General features: G+C 36.6%; 1 long non-coding RNA gene across 1 annotated transcript; it reads right to left on the reverse strand.

Moving 5' to 3' along the window:
- Nucleotides 1-7,426: 7,426 nt before the first annotated feature.
- Nucleotides 7,427-9,068, reverse strand: LOC148141541 (uncharacterized). Its single transcript, XR_015752433.1, has 2 exons — nt 8,975-9,068; nt 7,427-8,734 (listed from the first exon to the last, which is right to left on the reverse strand). It is a non-coding gene; the product is annotated as an uncharacterized LOC148141541 (long non-coding RNA).
- Nucleotides 9,069-9,635: the final 567 nt, after the last annotated feature.

Genomic DNA, 9,635 nt, shown 5'->3' on the forward strand with positions numbered 1-9,635 from the left:
AAACTCTTGAACTGCAGGAATCAATTTGGTAATTGGCTGTATTAGACTTCTTCATTGTTTGTTACAATTGTGTGCCCATGCATAATGAAGTAGGTCCATCAAATATATTTTTAAAATATATTGTTCATAATCTGTTTGCAATTCCAAGATATTACCTGGACAAAGGATCCCTATTCACTGCAGTCAGGTGAAATTCATATTCTGACCGGCTGGAAAACCTTAATATGTCTGAGAATATAATTATTGTGTCTTTTCACTGGTGTTTTCGAAACACATGAGTAATACTCATATAGTTCACGATTTGAGTCCCAGCTCATCGAAGTGCATTACATTATATCAGGATTGTCTACTTGGTAATTTTAAAATGCACTTTTGTATATTGCAGAGTTGAAAACTTGTTTCTGTAAGTATTATTAAAGTATGATCCTTGAACAAGAAGTGTATAGAAACCACCGCACAAGAAAGGCCAACAGACGTATGATGGCAATTAAACCCCACATGGTGGACTCACTTTTTCCACTCAAACTCATGTCTGTTCCCCAAACCACTTTGTCTGATATATTACATTTGACCTTAAAATCAACAATGCTATCTGCTTCAGCCTGTCCATGTGGCAGCGAAATCCAGATCCCCACCATTTGTCTTGTAAAGGCTTGCTCCTAGATTCTTTATCCCACCTGTTAGTGTGTGTTCTTTTCTGCCTAAGCTCACAAGGAAGATCCTTTTTAACACCCTAATTGAAGTTTCCAATTCTTTACCAATCTCATTTAATTCTCAGATTTTTCTGAGAATTAAATTCAGTGTTCAAAATCACCTAGAAGGTATGCATTTCCGATTGCAAAAAAAAACCTCTATATCTTTTCTGAACGTTCTCAATTGTTGCATTATGGGAATCAGATTTCCATTTTCCAAATTTGATCTAACAAAGTTTCTATATTAATTCAAAAAAATTCTATTCTATTCTTGTATCTATTATTCTCCAATGCACACAATACTTCATATATAATGTTTGTGGTGCTATGAACCTGTTTTGCCACTTTAGTGATCATGCATCTAGTATTTCTTCAATTATTTATTACATAGCTCCATATTTATTATCCTTTCACAAAACTGTAGTCTCTTTTTTTCACCTACACAAAAAAAATCATCTCACACTGGTCTAAGTTAAATTATATGTGATGCTTATCCAACTAATCTGCAACATTCTTCATATCTTCCTATATGTTGAAAACGTCTTGCACTTTATTTGTTATACCCTGCAGTTTATAACTACCTGAATGTGTCAACACTTTCTGGAAATACTGTACTGAGTATTTCAAAATTAGCTGTCCAAGAGAAATTCCTGCAAGAGCCCGCTTCCTATGCTCTGCAAACATGAGGAGTTTCCTCTAACTATATCTTGTATTCTGTAGCCATCATTCAGTTCAGTTAGCTCCCTGGCCTTTGATTCCAAACAACCTGATCTTTCTCAAGAGTCCAACCAACACAAAACATTCAAAGAGTCAGCTAAACCACTTCCTTGCACATGTCTGTAACTCTTCAAATAACTCAGCAAGATACTTTAAACAGATTATCCATTAGACCATAGTCTCTATCTTGTTACGTGACCTTTTCACAAAGGTGTATACTTTCTACTAGTGACACTAAGATAGAATCCTTATTTTCTGTAGTCAATACGTCTCTTAATTAGTTCTAACTGTACGTTTGAAGATGGGAATTGCATTTGTTGTCAACAATTGTACAGTCTCTGTTTATTTTCCTATAATTTTGTATATAGATTTGGTTATTATCAACCCTATTACCTCCTTTCCAATTTAGTTCAGTAACTTTGTGCATAATCCATCTGGACCTGGGATGTTTGTCATACTTAATTTTGTCTAGCTTGTCATTCTCTCCAAGTCAACTATTGTAACAATATGAATTTTTGTTGGACTTACATTGCAAAATAGACGACTGCATCTGTGTATGGTGCAAAACGTGCCTGCTTCCTGTTCTTGCAAATCTAGATAAGATTGTACAAAACAAAATCAGAAATTGTTGGGAAAACTTAGCAGGTCTGGCAGCAGAATTAACCAGTGACCCTTCTTCAGAACACTTCTGCAGACTCTTCTTTAGAATTAGGAAGGCATACTTTCTAGGTAAGTTCTGAAGAAGGCTCTCTGGACCTATGATTTGGAGGTGCCGGTGTTGAACTGGGGTGTACAAAGTTAAAAATCACACAACACCAGGTTATAGTCCAACAGGTTTAATTGGAAGCACTGGCTTTCGGAGCGCTGCTCCTTCATCAAGTGGTTCTTATTCTATTTTATGTTTGAGGGGTATGCTGTGCTGATACTGCTCCTGTTTTCAGTGTGCATCAAGACCCAGTATTCAAAGGAAAAAAATGCAAACCAAACAATTAAAATTCTGAATTTAATACAAATTTGGCAACCACCTGATGAAGGAGTGGCACTCCGAAAGCTAGTGCGCTTCCAATCCAACCTGTTGGACTATAACCTGGTGTTGTGTGATCTCTGGACCTAAAACGTTAACTCTACTTTCTCTCCACCGCTGCTGGCAGACCAGCTGAGATTTTCCAACAACTTCTAATTTTGTTTCTGATTTCCAGCATGAGCAGTTTTTAATATACCTAACAATGATTGTCTCATAAGGAAATTATAATCCCCCAAAACCTCAAAATTCAAATAAATTGCGAAATGAGGAGGAGAAAGGTGATGGTTTATAGCTTTGTGTCCCTACATTGGAAAATATTTATTTTACTCAATTAGTTGAAGTGTTCTGCTGAAAAAAGTTCAAATTCTTACTGTTAACTCAAGGACGAGAATAGATAATATTCTTCTTATTCTATTTTATGTGTGAGGGGTATACTGTGCTGATACTTCTCCTGCTTTCAGTGTGTCTCAAGACCCGGTATTCAAAGGAAAAAAATGCACAATAAACAATTAAAATTCTGAATTTAACACAAAATTTGGCGAGCAGTGTAAAAGATTCTTTCAGGCAATAATTATCTTTCATGATTGGAAAAGAATTTTTTTCTTGTCAAACGATTTTACCTTTCGGTACTATTGCAGTCAGTCCAAAATTGTTAATAAACTTCACATTCTCCCGAATGTGGCATGGTGGCTCAGTGGTTAGCACTGCTGCCTCACACAGCCAGGGACCTAGGGTCGATTCCAGCTTTGGGTGACTGTGTGGAGTTTGCACATTCTCCCCGTGTCTGCACGGGACACCCTCCGGGTGCTCTGGTTTACTCCCACAGTCCAAAGATGTGAAGGTTAGGTGAGATGGTCAAGCTAAATTGCCAAGGGTTGTGTAGGTTTGGTGCACTAATCATGGAAAAATGTAGGATAATGGGTCTGGTTAGGAAAATCTTCGGAGGGTCGGTGTGGGCTTGATGGGCTAAAGGGCCTGTTTCCACGCTGTAGGAATTCTAATAGGGAAGGGTCGAGAGAATCGCTATCCTGTTTTGAAATTAATATGAAGACTCGGTAATTAGAAATGTTTAAATCTGGGCCGAATCCGGCCAAGCAAGAATCATTTCACCAGGCAGAAATGTTTCGTTAAATAAATGTAATATACGGTATCTGTGTTGAATATACAATATCAGGAAGGTAGAATCATCGTTATAAACGTCTCCGCCTCTGTGTATCATTGTGGTATAGATTTACCAGCATTTAAAGCGCGCCATGTTAGGAGGTGGGAGGGATGATGTGTTGTATTAAAAATAAAGCTTGAACATCTGGATGTAGGTTTGCTCGCTGAGCTGGAAGGAATGAGTTAGCAAACTCACATTCAAAACTCAAACTGAGATACAAATCTTCTCAAAACTCGCTAAAGCTTGAATTGTTTTTAGTGATAAAGCGAACACTATGAATTTTGTACGCTTCCAGTGCTGTGGTGTCATCACCAATTCTGGCCTGTAATCCAAATTTGTCCACAATGATTAATCCTTAAGGGTTGGTTATTTTTACGAAGGTGGGCGATTTCCACGTGACATATACACTAAATGTGGTTGTTTAAGAGCCAGCCGGTGCATTCATATTCAGATTATATGTTGCACCCGAGTTAAAGTGTTTTAAAACTCGATGAAAAATTGTAGCAGCTTTTATATTGTCAGAGTTTAAAATTTTATAAACCTGAACGGCCTTCGACATCTGGTCCTACCTAGAAGTCGAACTAATTTGTTTGGTTAAAAGAAACAACTTCACAAGTGGAGATTCGGTGCCGTGTAAATGTTGTTTAAACCCATTAAAAACTTGTCACAGAATACGGACTGTGACTACGTTAAAATTGAGTGTGAGGTGGGGGTTGGGAGGAAATCGGATTGGTGGGGGATGGGGGTGGTATTCAACAGTCTGCTAAAGTTGGAGTCTACCGCAGAGTGTGTTCAATTCTATCGACCTGAAATGAACAGTATTTTTGTTCAGACCGAAAATAGACTTGTCTGCTACTTCCTTTAATTCAGTCATTAATGATAAGAATGTTAACATTACGCGTCAGCTACAAACTCCCGGAGTAATCGTTGTTGCATCTTTGTTTATGTTTAGTTGGAAGATGTCTTTTTCTTTATAGACCCAATTTTGATGTTTGTTCGAAGGATTGCTGCCTCTGTCTCTTCTTCCGTCAGCCAGTTGTCTGTTGACACATAAAATTTATACAGACAGGCAATAAATTGTCTGGCTGCTGTGTGCTCTCCTATGCAGCGCCTTGCAAACTCATCGATTTTAAAATGTAGTGACACGTGATACCTTAGTATCTTCCCACAATTAGAAATCTTAATCTCTGAATATATTTTGGAAATGCTTATTTGCTTATGTTTATTTGCACTTTGCTTATTTTGGGAAATATATTTTAAAACAACTCCTAACAAAATAAGCAAACTATTGTGAAAGCAAATTGTACTTGATCATGGATGTTTGGTGCGGCGTCCTCAAAGTTGAAAGCACCATTAAATAGTTTAATTTGTAAATTTTCTGCATATGTAGGAATTGTAAAGTATGGGATTAATAAATTAGAAAAAACGTCTTGTTGGAATTCCGTTGCCTCTGCCAACGCTCTGGGCAGTTTATGACCGTATCTGGGCGACTGGCTGCAAATGAGTGAACTTCTCTTGTTATTTCTGTCGGGCAATTGTTTTCCCTCCTGTAGTTTCTAACCTTGAAATGGTTCCAGACTTAAACTTTATTTCCTGGACGCATTCCCCTGTGGAACTTAGTTGTCGCTCATTCAGGAGCGGATGTTTATTCGAGTGAAAGTCTAAAGCGTTGGAAAGTCAAGTAAAGATTCAATTCCGATGAGTTTTTTTCTCCCGCAACCTATTTTTGGTGACAATGCTCTAGAAAACAGTTTTATTTTAGATTAGGAAATGTTTAATTAGTACACGTGAAGCTGCATTGCCAAAATTCATTGCGATTTAACATATAAAACTATCTAAAAGGAAAGGAATTAATTTATTGCAATTCAGTGTTTCAGCTGCCTCATTAAATCCTTGACAGGATTTAGCTTCAGAATGAAATGCGTACCATTCATTTCTTGTTTTTTTAAAATATGTATCACAGGACAATGTATGGTGTCTCATTTTACGACAACGTTCGATGTAGTGAGGCATGTCACGTGTGATGTGGTCAGGTGATCGTGTCATAATTGCAACATTACTGGTACCAAGCATTCAGGATCCAACATCCTAAAGGCTGCAACGTATTTTTTAGAAAAAAAACCCACGCTGTTGATTCGTTTCACTTTTGTCTAGGCGGTGGTGTCAATTTAAAGTGGCACCCAACTAACGACTGAACACAAACATTTTGCGTCAAACTAGCAACGAATCTTTTGAAACGAAGAATTGTATGTATATATAAAGGCCTGTTATAGGCGACTGTATTTAAATACAAATCATCTTGTCATAATATTACCAAACCATTAAATAGCTATTTCAAAATATACCATAATTATTTGTTTTCACCAATTTTTTTGCCAAATGACTCCACGTTTTTATTGATTGTGGTATTTGATTCAAAATGTCATTTCAAGGTGACTTGAGCAATCTGTCAAGTAGACAGCAAGTAGTGTAGTTAGATTATTGCAGTGTGTCTGTTTAACAATAATTTTAATTGCAGGTCTATTGGGACACAATAGACACAACCAAAAAATGAATACACCATGGTCCAGTGAGAGCATGCAAGAATTACCTTGAAATTGCCACTGTTCTGCCAATCAAACATGTGGAATGTGACATAAATGTGGTTAATTATTTTCTTTTGAAATTGAAGGCAAAACTGAAACAAACACTTTGAAACATGGATCACCTCAACAATTTATTTACACCGTTCGAACTGTGTTCAATGTGAAATATATTTTCCCTTTCATTTTACGGACTCGTTTCATTCCCACACTACAACATAGCAAAACATTGAAGGAAAGCGCTTTATTTTTTAACATGAGGAGTTGAATGAGCCATACGTTGCTTAGAGACTTTCACATACCCCAACATTTTTCTCTTAGGAGTTGATAACGAAACCTTGTATTAGACTGGATCCGCGGAAATAATCGATAAAAGAATGTTTTTAAAAATTGTTGGCGATAACATTGATTTAAAGTTCAGTTTATGTTTTGTTACAATTTATTCAATAGCTCGCTGCAGGTTTGTGGCTTAAACCCGAGTAATGTGCGATTAATAAATATATTCGTCTGCAAATCACTGAATCAACATAGAAATCAACAATGAAATGCATAATGCTGAATACTAATTAGCAATACCAATGGCCCTGCACCATTGCAGGACTATATTCTGGACTCAGGTGAGCTGAAACATGCTTGAATAAAGTTCATTGTCGAAAATAGTTGATGTGTACATATTAACGTCAAAACAATTTTAACTAGCTGACAAACTGTGGTTCGGGCTTGTTTCACAATGCACTCGAGTACCCACTGAGTGAAAACTATTATTTGATATTCATAGGAAATGGTTAGCAAATACATTTAACTATCGAACATTAACAGGCACAAAACATATGAAACAAAACTTTCTAGTATGTTTCTAAAATGCAAATTTATATCTTTGTCCAAATGCGTGTAAGAATTTCCTGCCAGAAAATAGTTTTCACCGACCTGCTGTTTTATGTTCACATACCTGCTTCCATTTTGCAAAGAAAATCTGCAACTACTTACAAAAAAATCACTTCCAGAACCTCTCAAAAAATATAATTGGAAATAATTTTATCCTTGATGAAACTTTTAAAATGTAATAGAAGTTAACCATAGCGTCACACCGAGAATGTCGCAAATTGCATTCTACAGATGTGTAAAAAAATCTGATTAATTCCAGAATTATAACTTTTGTGAAAATATATCGAAAAAGAATGCATTACCACAATGTGACTATCCGATTTCGGTGGTTTTTAGTCTAGCCTTAAAAATAAAGCAGGATAACTATTTTATTACATATTTAATAATAGAAGGTTGTACAAATAGAAATACGAGAGTGAGACTAAGAAAGTGGAAAGAAAATTAGAGTTTCTAGATGTACACTGGAGGCTGGAGACAAAAGGCAAGTTAATCGTTAGCATAGATTGGAAACTTTCGCCGATGTTTTTTTTGTCCTGCATTTATAACATTGTTACCTTTCCTTCAAATTTCTAGTATTCGCCTAACATTTTCCGTTTGGTTGAATCTATTTTGTACAAAATAAATATTTTAAAGCTGTAGATTTATTTATATATATAAGTGGAAACAACTAGCTTTAAATGTTCTGCAAACATCACAAAACAATCGAGTTTATCACATATGTAAAAGGACAGATTAACGTGACAGGTTGAATATGCGTTTTTAATGGTTGCCTAAGTGACTTGAAAGAAGGCACAGTGTCACTTTAATACGCGCACGCACGAACTTTTATTTTGTCCCGATGACTCATATAATGCTATACCGAATGAGGAAAGAAACATGATATGTTTCACAAAATAAGATTCACTTTCTCTTAACCGAAGCATGAATTGAAAAAAATATCGTTTCCCTGTAAATATGCTGCATGAAAGAGTTTATAAATTTATTCCCACGCTGCACATTTTCGACGGGATTACAATATTTTTAAGGTCTTAGTTTGTAATAGAACGTTTCCGTGACTTTTTAAAAAGTAAACAATAACAACCTATCTACAGAACAAATCGCAGCATGTTTTTTGTAAACAGCGATTCCTGTTCTATATACACAATTGGATTTTAATCATTGACTCATTCAGAACAATGTACTCCTTTCAACCGCAAACTGCTCTAGACGAGTTGCTGCTCCATGGAAATTCTATCCGAGAACATGATTGCAGACATCTTCCAGAATTCATGCAAGCTAAACACTTTCTTGCCAATCCCTAGAAACACGAATAAAGTGGAATGAATTGTCAAGGAATCTACGCGTTATAGATCCCAACGTCGGCGGACTGTGGCTGTCCATAACAACCGCATGAAGCTCAATGTCAAAATTGTAGAGATATAATTTACAAAGTTGATGAATAAAGTAGGCATTCCTTTTTATTAAAATAAGATGTAAACGGTATTTTTTTTAAAAAGAGATCAAAGTGAAAACCAATGTCCTTCATGTACTTCAGGTCAAAGTATCCAAATCGTTAAACAAGGCCGTCCCTTTGAAAATAACGAGGCGATGCCAATATATCACTGTAAAATTCGGAAAACGGCAGAAAGGTGGAAGAGAGGGACATGAGAAGTTAACATCTGTCTGTCAACATCTGTGGAGAGAGATCAGAGTTAATGTTTCGGGTCGACTGAGGAGTTGTTTCTGGAAAAGGAGCGAAGCGCAGGGAAAAGTTGTGAACGAATTTCGAGGCTATCGGGAGGGGGAATAGTGTAAGGATGCACATGCCGGAGTTTCGAAGAAATGAGCAAGAGAACTTCACAGATACAACGAACATAGCAGAGAAAGACAGAGAAGCAAATATTGTAAGGGGCATGATGAAAAAAGTACTCACTATTAGTAGGTTTATATTCTATACGGGAAGCAATCTAGCACAAAAATGCCGACGTGATTCGGTTTACAGCGGTCAGGGATGAACTTGAGACAGCATTAACAGAAGCAGAAGGCGTCAGCATTCATGCAATGTGTGCAGATATTAACTCTTGCAGTACTCGAATTTGGAATTCCCAGTTTGCACTGGATGTAAAAGTTCCATTTCACACCTCACCGTTTCCGGACTTCGGTTACCATTTCGAAGAAGTTGCGAAACCGTAAATAGTCAATATTTCTGTTATTTTGTAATAAATGTCAATATTTGGAGTATCTCTTTAGTTTGTGACACTTTCCGATATGTAAAGACATACGCAATCATCATGAGCTCAAAGGACAGGAGGCCTTTGCGCATGCAAATTTGCGCAATCTCTGTTCCTTTCCATACACTTAAATGTATATAAACACATAAAAAGGTGCCATATCGTAAGAAAGTAGTGAATGTAAAATACATATCTACTGTGACACATAAAGGGATGGATACGCAGGCAGACCAGCAAACATATAGTTGTTTCAGTAACTTTTCGTGAAAGTAATGTTCACGTGAAGGATATCACGTGAAGTTATGGGGGGAACGATAATAGCAACGTTAAACGGATGGTTCTAGAAACATTCATTAATGAAGA

This window comes from Chiloscyllium plagiosum, unplaced genomic scaffold (genome assembly GCF_037043375.1).
Source record: "Chiloscyllium plagiosum isolate Xiang-an unplaced genomic scaffold, Cpla_swu_hap1 HiC_scaffold_32, whole genome shotgun sequence".
Lineage (NCBI taxonomy): Eukaryota > Metazoa > Chordata > Chondrichthyes > Orectolobiformes > Hemiscylliidae > Chiloscyllium > Chiloscyllium plagiosum.